The following is a 10,871-nucleotide window of genomic DNA, read 5'->3' on the forward strand; positions in this document are numbered from 1 at the left end:
CTTCTGACTGTGGTTCATGTGGTTTTATGTGTTATATTGTCTTCATGGGAAAAAAACATGCTTAATTTACCATACATGTTTAATGTGCAATGTTCAAAGAAGTCCAAGAATTTCCTTACTGACAAATGATGCTTCACTGTTACCCGTATATGAGCAGAAAACCGGAAACTTGAAGCATTTCATTTTAGTTTAGATAAAACGCTTGTGGTGGAAGTGATGAATTAGTGCAGGACGACGTCGGCTTTGATTAAGCAAACATGTTTACACTATTATTGACAGAGGTATGCACTTTCACGTCTTCAAAATGAGCACATTGGACATTTTACCTGGCCGAGTGAAATCATCCTTTGGGAGGGTTTTCCAAACACGACGCAGTGTGCATGATGAAAGAGAAGCAGATGCTGAAGATGCTACACTTGCCGTGACATGAAGGGGAATGATGAGGAAGAAAAACAACTTGGACTACAGAAACATGATTCTTTTATTATTTCACTATCTTTATAGTAAAATGTTCTTTTTCAGCGATCAGTTGCCCTTGGCAACTGCAAACTGTTCCCAGCTTTGTCAGTGTCTCTACTTTTCTCACCCGGGGCAAGTTTGCCAAACTGCCCCTGATTCAGCCTGTTAACAATGTACGAGGGTCCCTACCGAGGCTAAAACCAAAAGTACAGCCTTGATCAGATCCGATGTTCACGTACCCCAACCCTGCAGATAAACACACGTCATTTTCACTTACACAAAAAAAACATATATGTTGTTATTTTCAATCACGAAGGGAAGCAGCTGGAAATAACTAAGCGAAACTTCCCGGAGAGAAGAACATTTAAAAAAAACAAGGAAGAAGATGGAAATAACAAGAATAATGAGACAAAGATGACGATCAGCCGCATACTTTTTGTTCCAGACTTGATTCACAAAGGATAAATTCAGGGTTTGTGCAACAGAACAAAGAGCCACTGCAAACGGGAGAAGTCGTCTAGTGACCAGGAGCTTTATTACGCTCGTTTGTGCACGTAACAAAATGAGCCTTGTAGACAGTCCCTGAACACGTCCCAGGCTATTTTTGTGGTCAGACTAAAAAGAAAGTGTGGAACTGTGCCCTGTGATCAGACTTGAGTCCGTCTCGTCTTGCATTATCAGATTTCCTTGGATGTATTTTAATGCCAGGTCTGAATGGAGTCATTGTTGCCTAAAATTACAGCAACCACGCTTTATTTTCTTTGTCCCCCTCAGAACCACATGCTAGTTATGAACTCCAAATAATAAACAGAGTAAGGTAAATAAATCACCTCTGCAATGCTAAAGAGGTTTTAACAAAACGGTTACACACACTTAAGTTACTTTAACTGTCCTCATGAGTCATTTCCCCTTTTTTTTCTGGCCTGAAACCTCCCCGATGCTTTAATCCTGCGTTTCTTCGTCCTGATCACCTCCTTGGTGGATTCAGGAGCAGTCTAGACCAGGGGTCGGCAACCCAAAATGTTGAAAGAGCCATATTGGACCAAAAACGCAAAAAACAAATATGTCTGGAGCCGCAAGAAATGAAAAGTCTTTTATAAGCCTTACAATGAAGGCAACACATGCTGCATGTATCTAGTTATAACTGGGGGAAGATTTTTTTTTTCATTATGCACTTCGAGAAAAAAGTCGAAATGTCAAGAAAAAAGTCGAAATGTTGAGAAAAAATTCGAAATGTCGAGAAAAATGTCGAAATGTCAAGATTAATGTTGAAGTACAATTTCGAGAAAAAAGTCGAAATGTTTAGAAAAAAGTTGAAATGTCGAGAAAAAGTTGAAATGTTTAGAAAAAAGTCAAAATTTCGAGAAAAAAGTCAAAATGTTGAGAAAAAAGTTTAAATGTCGAGGAAATAGTCAAAGTTTCGTGAAAAAAGTCGAAATGTTTAGATTAAAAAGGAAGAAAAAAAGGAAATAAAGAAGAAAAGGGGAAAAAGAAGAAAAAAAGGGAAAAAAAGGTCAAACGTTTTTGAAAAAGCTCTAGGGAGCCACTAGGGCGGCGCTAAAGAGCCGCATGCGGCTCTAGAGCCGCGGGTTGCCGACGCCTGGTCTAGACAAAATTTCTCCGTTCAAAGGTTCAATTCTGATCTCTAGCTAGCCTCAAGCACATTTCGATATAAAAGCAATATCACGCGTTGGGCAACGGCGACCCACGTGGTCCCAGACGTGGTGAAACCAAACAAAACTGGTTTTCATTTGCACCAAAGAGGTAAATATTTTTTGTACAGCCAGACACCGCTCTAATCTCCTGCTAGGACATCAAGGACTCTTCCGGCTCTTCAGGCTAAAATTGGTCAAAGATACTTGATGCTTTGACGTTAAAGGCAGCGGGATTCAGGGGTAGAGCCTGCAGAAGATTTCCTTTGTGATGGAATGATTCATTTAACGTAATGTGGAGTGTGGATTAAATCCCATGCCAGACTAAGACACAGGCCTGTGGAGGGCTCTTCATATCTAACATCAGCTCATCAGAGATCAGAGAAGACCTGCTCTTCGATGTGAGATAAGACAGAAGCCATCTGTCACTCCCAAAATAAGGTTCTGACTATGTGGACTATCGTGTGTAAATATTGTTCTTTCCTGCTCAAGATTGTAAGGGGGCTCGCCTTTTCCAGCTTTTATATAACTCAGGACAGGTCACCACTCCATCACAGGACAACCGCACTCCTGCACACTCCCACAAGCTTCAATTTAAAATCACAAAGCAGAGTCAGCAGAAAAGACACCACCCCAACCCGCAGAGAACAGGGGAGCTCCAAATTGGACGATTTAAATCTAGACCCTTCCTGCCAAAAGAAATAAAGTAAGAAAGAAAGGGGGACATTGTGTTTTACTGCTCGGTGATAAAGCACAATGTCTGGTTAGGTCTCGGTGAATGTAAAGATGAGTGTGTGAATTTGTCATGAGTGTGTCTGCAGCGATGCTCCGTCCCATGCTGCATGTCCAACAGCTCCATAGAAAGCTCCCTTTCAGCAGAGATGCCCCAGTGGAGCATTTATTACATGCAAAACGATAACTGGGTTCATCCAGCGCTCAGTCATACAGCCAGTAAAGACACGGTTCAATACTTTATGCCCTATAAAGCTTATGATCCTCGGTATAAAACGCATGTAAGTACTCTTCTTGTACTCCACTTTACTGCTTGTGGTTTGTTGGTGAGTTCATGCATGATAATAACCTGATTCATATTGTAAAAACGTAACTTGGTGGTTCACAAAAAGCCTTTAAAAAGCTTCATTTAAGAGAGTTTAATCGTTTCGGTTTTGGTTAAGTTTTGAGGAGAATAGCATAAAGGACACAAAAACTGTAAATCTGTTTGTTGGACACTCGGTTAGACATAAACACAAATAGTAGGTGCTTTACTGGTGTGAGATGTGACTTTCTCTGCCCTGATACCAAAAGGCATTTAGTAATCGTTATCAGAAATATAATAAACAAGTGATGTAGTTGAACAAATGAAGCATGAAGCATAAAACTGTCATGGACAGATGAGTCAGCGCATAGTGAAGCTATGTGAAGGCCTGTGAAGCACAGCGGGGGACTGAAACCGGTTTAGGTGGTGGTCTGCTCAGGGAAAGATGATGGTTTTGATGTCTGCTGGACCTTCAGGAAATAAATGGATCATCCAGCAGGACAGTGAAGCCTGGATTATGGTTCTGCGTTAAATCGACGCGCACCCTACGGCGTAGGCTACGCCATAGCCTGACGTGAACATCCCAAAAAATGTAACTACATGTCGCGGCGACGCGCAGACCGAGAGGGCTGTGATTGGTTTGCTTGGTAGCAACGCATTTCCGGTTCCGGTTCGTGAAGCAGTAGTGAACTTTCACTGCTCTTTTCTTAGTGTGTGTGTGATTTTTTGGGGGGGGGGTTGTTTCATTTTTTTGCACAATAGTTGTCCTTATCTCTTTGATTCACTGTGACCGGAAAAGCCGGAAGCTAAACAAAGTATCAACTAGCGCTCTGGGGGGGTATTGCACCGCGGCGAAATGGAGTGACGGAAGTCCGAAGGGTTCACGACGGCGTCACGGCAACGGCGTATGCTCTGTGTTGGTCTATTGCAGAACCTTACAGTAATTCACCTTGCCCTCCTGGAGGCTGCGCTGACCTGAGCTCAGCCTGGTAACTTCACTGGATGAGGCCTTGAATCCACGTCGTTAAACTGCGAGGACCAGAGGCTGCAACAGAACCAGCTGCCATGAAGGTCTGAGTTTTCAGAGCCAAAAGGTTGCACTTCTTGACGAAACGAAGATCTAATGTTTCAAAAGGTTTAATTTGAATTGTTTCATTCAGAATAGTTGTTTATGACAGTCCTGCTCGTTACTCTTCCTGACTACTAAACACCAATAAGTATGGTACTCCTGAGACTGGGGTGTGAGCAGACCCAGAGCAGTTCTGTTGCTGCTTGGCCCACGATTTCTTGCTAGACTGCTTCAGACTCGTCACCTTGGTGACGCCCTCGAGCAGCCAGGGATGTCGGATCAAAGCAAATGCAACAAAGCTGAGACATCGTGACATCTTTTGAAATCTGCATCTGGAGCTCACAGCTGCTAATTTGGAGCTGTGAAACATGCAGGTCCAAAACCCAATTTGGAGATAAGGAACAGAAAAAATTGTATATTTTTATCCCCCGCTTGCTACAAAAAAAAAAAAAGAAGTTAAATGTGTCTCAGTTAATCACCAGCAGGAAGGAGCATGCCACTTCCATTTCACTTCAGCTCTTCAGAGAATCATATTCCAATCTCTCGGGGTATGTGTCAGTAACGCCCTCGCGGCCTCTTGTCTCCGCCTCCGCAGCTCTGAAAGGAAGCCTTTAACGCAGCGCATGAGAGAACCGTCATGTGATGCCTGTTTCTCCATGTTAGCTGACGTATATCTGACGTCACCTGCCACTGAATGGGGGCCTTTGACAGTTCGGCGGGGACAGCATGATCTGCTGCATGCATCAATAGAATCAACTGCTGTCTGTCCGGGGGGGTACTGACTGACTGACTGACTGACTGACTGACTGACTATCAGCCCCATGTAAAGGCTGACACAATCCACAGAGACCCTTCCCTTCCGTCTCGTTGTTATTATTGGTCCCTGATGACTGATGCATGTTTTGATCAGTGGGCGAAAAGCGTTCCACTTCATACGCCAAAGTGGCGGCGCTCCCATGTGAAACATAGGGAAGAATTTCCACGGCTGCTAAAACGGCGTAACCGTATTTGTCTTTTGATTCATCTGAGTCGGCCTGTGTTTCGTTGTTTAACAAAATGTTAGAAGTGTAACGGTGGTAGATAAAACGCAGCCCGGCAAGGGTCGCATTTGCATCTCACACCCTTTAATTAATCACACTTAACCCAAATTCTAGTTTCATTTGTCTCTGTTAAAGGCAGTGTTAAGAAAATAATTATTCTCTAATTTATCTGGACCTTTCCTCTGTCTGATTTGGTAAACTCGGTTGACCTCAGAGTGGCACACCTTCAGAAGCAGAGGCTCTGCTCCTCTGGGTCTGAGACAGAAGCCAATAGATGTTCCTGTGAGAGTGCAGCGACCCCACCGTGCCCTTCAACACGCCGTAATTGCAAACTGTGTGCATCCAACTAGGCGACTTAGTCAAAGTTTAAGACAACTTAAACACAAACTAATAGACTGCACCACACTGCAGGGCTTAAAGCAAAGTCGCGCATTAGGCTCAAGTGCAACAAAGCGTCTCGGTGCCCAGTCCTAAACTTTGAGTTCTGAGTTGTTAGCAAAGTATAATGTGCCCTCTACAAGCATGATGTTACACTTGTAATTAACCTTTTCTGCATTCATTTACTCTTAAATGTAACCTGATATGAAGGACATTAACATGCACCCACCCTGACATCACCATGCAGGACATTAACATGCACTTAATCGTTCCTTTCCTCCCTAATGATAGCAAGTAGTCCAGACTCTGAGGCTGCAGAGGAAAACCACAATCATGATGCTCCCTCCACCGTACTTACATGTACCAGTAGAATGTGTCCTTTTTATGACACGGCATGAAGAATTCTCCCCATATGATTCAGTTTTTGTTTCCCCCGCCCATGGATAATGGACCTGGACCCCCGCAGCTCTGATATGGTCTCCATGGATTATGGACTGATGAAACAATAGCATCATGAATGCATGTTGCCAAGAAGCTCCAAGAAAGTTCAGGCACATTGCAATGTTGTTGTTTTTTTCCTTTTTCTTTCCTTCTCCCATGGACACCCTTATTGTTGAATGACTTCCACATGTTAAACCTATGAGCAGAGTTGTTTGCCAGCGCCCCCCGATGACTTCAAGCCTCCTGCAGTTACTCACGGGTTACAATTCTGAAATGTGCCTTTGGTGTCCAAACTATGGGCTGCTGTTAGCTTTAATTGCTGTGATTAGTCTTTGGTTTCAATTACTGTTTCAAACAGCACTTTAATGCTAAACTGATGCGTTCAATGAAGACGTGAGAAATTGTAATTGTCTGTGTGTTACCAGTTTAAGCACAATGTGTTTGTTATTGTGACTATAATGAGGCTTAGGTCGCATTTTATGGCAAATTAAGTCAGAAAAACTGTTAATTCCAAGCGGTCTGCACTTCTAGCCGTGGCAATTAATATCAGAGCGGTTCTAAATGTTCGTTATAGGTCAACTGTTTTTAAATGTTAAAGGACACACAGTGAAAGTCTTTGCTTTCATGCACTTTTTTTTTTTCATGAGAGACAGTTTTGTTTTGCCTTTTTCTTTTCGTGCACGCCCAAACTCAGCCGATTCACTTCTTTTCAAATGAGATGCAGTATTTCATTTCCTCCCCTTGTTTTTGCCTGTTGACACAATTTCCCGAGGACCAAGTGAAATGTCTATCACATGCTCTGATCAAAATACCACGGCGCTTCAACACAGCGGCTGCTTCTTCAGCCCCGCCTTTACACCTCGGGTCAAAGCAGCGAGTCTCAGAGGGTAGAAATCAGCCACATTTACACGAGCGCCTTGTGTAACTATGAAAATGTAAATTTGGACACAAATTACACTTAATAACCCCCTGAAGGGCATCGTAACTGAGAGCACACAGTCCCCAGTCAGAAAGCTCGCAAAGGCCACACACAGCAAGCGAGCTTACTCCGACAGACACCAAACTGACAGAAAAATAAATGATCAGAAACTACATCATCAACTATAATAAAACTATATTTCCCTTTCAGCTTGGCCATTGGCAGTCGTCCCAGTAGATCTCAGCTAACTAGCCAATCAAAAACACATCAAATGGGAGCTTAGATTTGCACATTTCTGGCTTAAAAAAATATTATCACAATAACTGAAACAACTTAAAGAGATCAGATTTCCTAGTCGTGTTCTCAAACATTTGCTGAAGCACTTGCTCACTTCTTCCCTGAGTAAGTGGATCTGCAAGCAGTGGCGTCAATTCAGTGGAAGCTAAGGTATGGCAAGGTTACGAGTCACAGAACTTAAATACAGTATCAATCAACACGTCCAGCAAATACTCATCACAGAAGTCTGCTATGTAGCTTATCTGTGTGGTCAAGAAAATTGAAACTTTTCCAAATGCAGTCTCACTCACTGCAAAAACTCAAAATCTTACCAGGAATATTTGTCTTATTTCTAGTTAGAATGTCTTATTTTTGGTCAAAAAATCTCATTACACTTAAAACAAGAGTCATTACCAGAAAAATAACTTGTTATTTGACAGTAAATTCTCACTTGAAATAAGTAGAAAAATCTGCCAGTGGAACAAGATTTATCTTCTCATCACAAGCAAAAAAATCTTGTTCCACTGGCAGATTTTTCTACTTATTTTAAGTGAAAATCTACTTGACACAGGTGAAAATGGTTGTTTTTGAGTCTTGTCTTATATGTAATGAGATTTTTTTTTTTACAAAAAATTTGACATTTTAACTAGAAGGCGACAGAGTTTAAACTTCGCGGATCAGTTACAGAAATCGCAGCACGTGTTGACCCTGAGGCTGGTTGGAGATAGTAGTTGGAGATAAAGGTGGGGAGCTGGATTAACGCAAACTGATCTGGGTCAGAGAAGAGCTGAACAAAGTGACCAGAGTGGAAAACTTAAGCGATGTTTTCAATGTAAAACTCAACGGATAAACATGACGTTTACATCAAGTTGTATCAGGGTTTATCCTCTTGTGAGAAGCCCTTCCAAGCATAATGGTGACGATGTCCGGAACCTCTTTACAGTTTGGCAGGCTCATTTCTATTCCTGCAACCACTCCAGCCATCATTACCTTTTACTCAGAAAAGACACAGATGCCCACAGCGAATCGTTGCAGGTCAAACCCCTTAAACATGGAGCTGGACACGTCTGAAGGACATCTGGGAGGTTATCGTCCACAACTTAGCCAGCGGATTCAAAACTTTGGGAGGAATTTCTGATGAAATATGAAAGGCAGTAACTTGTGCTATATAATGTCCAAAGAAGCCAGTTTCCTAATACGCCATGTGATGCAAAAAAGCAGCATTTCAGCTTCAGTTTTGAGGTATATTCATTTTTCAGATTATCAAAAAGAACAAAACACCCTTACTCCATTTTTTTAATCAAATTGAAGGTTCCATTGAGCGTCTTGTCTATTTGCAAGTCCAGTTTGTGATGGACTGGTGAGCTGTCCAGGATGTAGCCCTGACCTTCCCCTGAAGACAGCTGGGATCCGCTCTAGCAGAACCCGTGACTGTGAACAGGAAGAAGTGGGTACAGTTGATGGAGGGAGGGATGTTTTCTTTGTTTATTTAGCCAGCTGTTCGGATCAATACAGCTTGTTCAGCTTGTCCTCGGTTAGATGCTTGACAGTAGTCCCTTTTTATAACATCAGTGTCGACATCTTGTAGACCGGCTCTGCTGCATCCTGGGACCCTTTTTTCTCTTCATTTGCAAACAGAAAATCAATGAAAACATCGCCGGTCTCCCTCCAAAATACAGTACAATCTAGTTTTTCTCTATTCTGTTATCTTCACACGCAGCTCTGAATTTCAGTGAAAGTTTAAAAGGGATGTCTTATAAGTCCAGGCACTGAAAAATAGAGACAGAAGAATGAAAGGTTTCAAAACTCCAAATCTTTTTTTTTTCTTTTGCCCAAAATGGTTTTATATCTTTATTTTCAAAAGCTTTACTGTGGGGAAGTTAAATGTCCCACAGCTGATGCAAGATGTATCTGAAGCACCTCCATGACCTGCGTGATGATCAGATAAAAGCTGCTCATCCCCAAGAGTGCCACCTAAAGGCAAAGACAGTTAGGGACTTTTCTTTCCTTTTGAAACACGCTCTGCAGGCGAAATGGGGCTGCCGCCATTTTTGTTCTTCTGCAAGTAAACCAACTGACAGATGAAAAATGACAGCTAAACATCATTCAATCTTTTACAAAAAAAAGTTTTTTCAAAGTATGCAAAATACTATGAACTCCAGCTATCTCATTATTGAATATTTCGTTTTTTTTTCTATATTTGACTTTTCATATTGTCCTCTCTGCTGCTGTGACGCTGGCATTCACCAGCTGCAGCACTTAAAGAGATCATCGATCCATCCATCCTCATCTATACCTGCAGTCCCCCGTTCAGGGTCACGGGGGTCTGCTGGAGCTCATCCCAGCTCTCCCTGGACAAAAGGCAGCCAACTTCTGAAGGATCCTCTCAGCTGTCATCTCAACTTTTTAATAAAAATTTTCCAGGATAAATAATGAAGTATGACGCAGAAAGACATGAGTCATGCTCTCGTTTGCTTGCAGAGAGGAGCCTCGTGTTGCAGCTGCAGGTGAAAGGCCCGGAGCTGCAGCTCTGACACCCACTGATAACGGCTCTGGCTGATTTGGGGAGATTCAGGCCACATTGGCTGCTGCACGTGTCCTGCTTTTGTTTCCATCTTGAAAAGTAAAAACATTTCTTTGCTGCCGACAAGCCCGCATTTGGCTCAGGAACAATTTTAGATTTTTTAGCGACCCAACTACAGTACACTTTACAACTCTTCCTCCCAACCGACGGGGCCTCGATCGTTGCCCGAGGAGAGGAGACAGACACGGAGTCACATGACTTTGGCTCTGTTTGCCAGGCAAACATGACTTATTCTGTATCTTATTCTTCCTGCCACTTTCAATTCATTTATATGCAGATTCTATCCTGGGACCGACATCTCACATGTACATCTCTCCAAAATCAGACGAAAGAAATATCTTTGTAGTTTCTGATTGGAAATAATCAACCTCAAAGGGCGTGTTTTAGATTTATTCAATTTGTGAATGGTTTTTGAGCAGTTTCCTTGAAGTCGGTGCGTTGAGGCAGATATGAGGCCATGATTTATGGGTTTATTTCCCCCCTCAGACATAAATGCTATTTCTCGGTTTCCTGCTCTAAATACTGCGTTTTATAATGTCTTCAGGCGAAAGTTAAAGAGTAAAAAAAGGACACTGCATGTCTAATTAAAATCCACGTGTAGCATCCAGTATAAAAGGTCACTAGTCACTAAGCAAGATGCTTAAAGCAACATGCTGCCTGTGCTTAGTTGTGATACATTAACAGCAAGACTTAACTGATTATGGAGAGCTTGAATGAGACATCACATCCCCGAGGCCAGGGGACTATTGTCATGTTGCACACACGTCTCAGGGTCCGTGAAGGTTTCAGCGGGACTTGTGGGCGCGTGAGCCCTCAGACAGAGAGGGTGATTACCGACACGTGGAGCAGCAACTGCACGGGGGTCAGGAGGTCACATGCATATGCACTGTATAGGTCGCTGCTCTCAAATGAAACTCATTGTAGTGCAGAACCTGCCGCCTGATGTGGCCTCATAGATGCGTGGTGGTACTATCTGGTAATAAAATCTTTACACTTCACTCATAAAGGAAATGCAAT

Source organism: Cololabis saira, chromosome 7 (genome assembly GCF_033807715.1).
Source record: "Cololabis saira isolate AMF1-May2022 chromosome 7, fColSai1.1, whole genome shotgun sequence".
In the NCBI taxonomy this organism is placed as follows: Eukaryota; Metazoa; Chordata; class Actinopteri; order Beloniformes; family Belonidae; genus Cololabis; species Cololabis saira.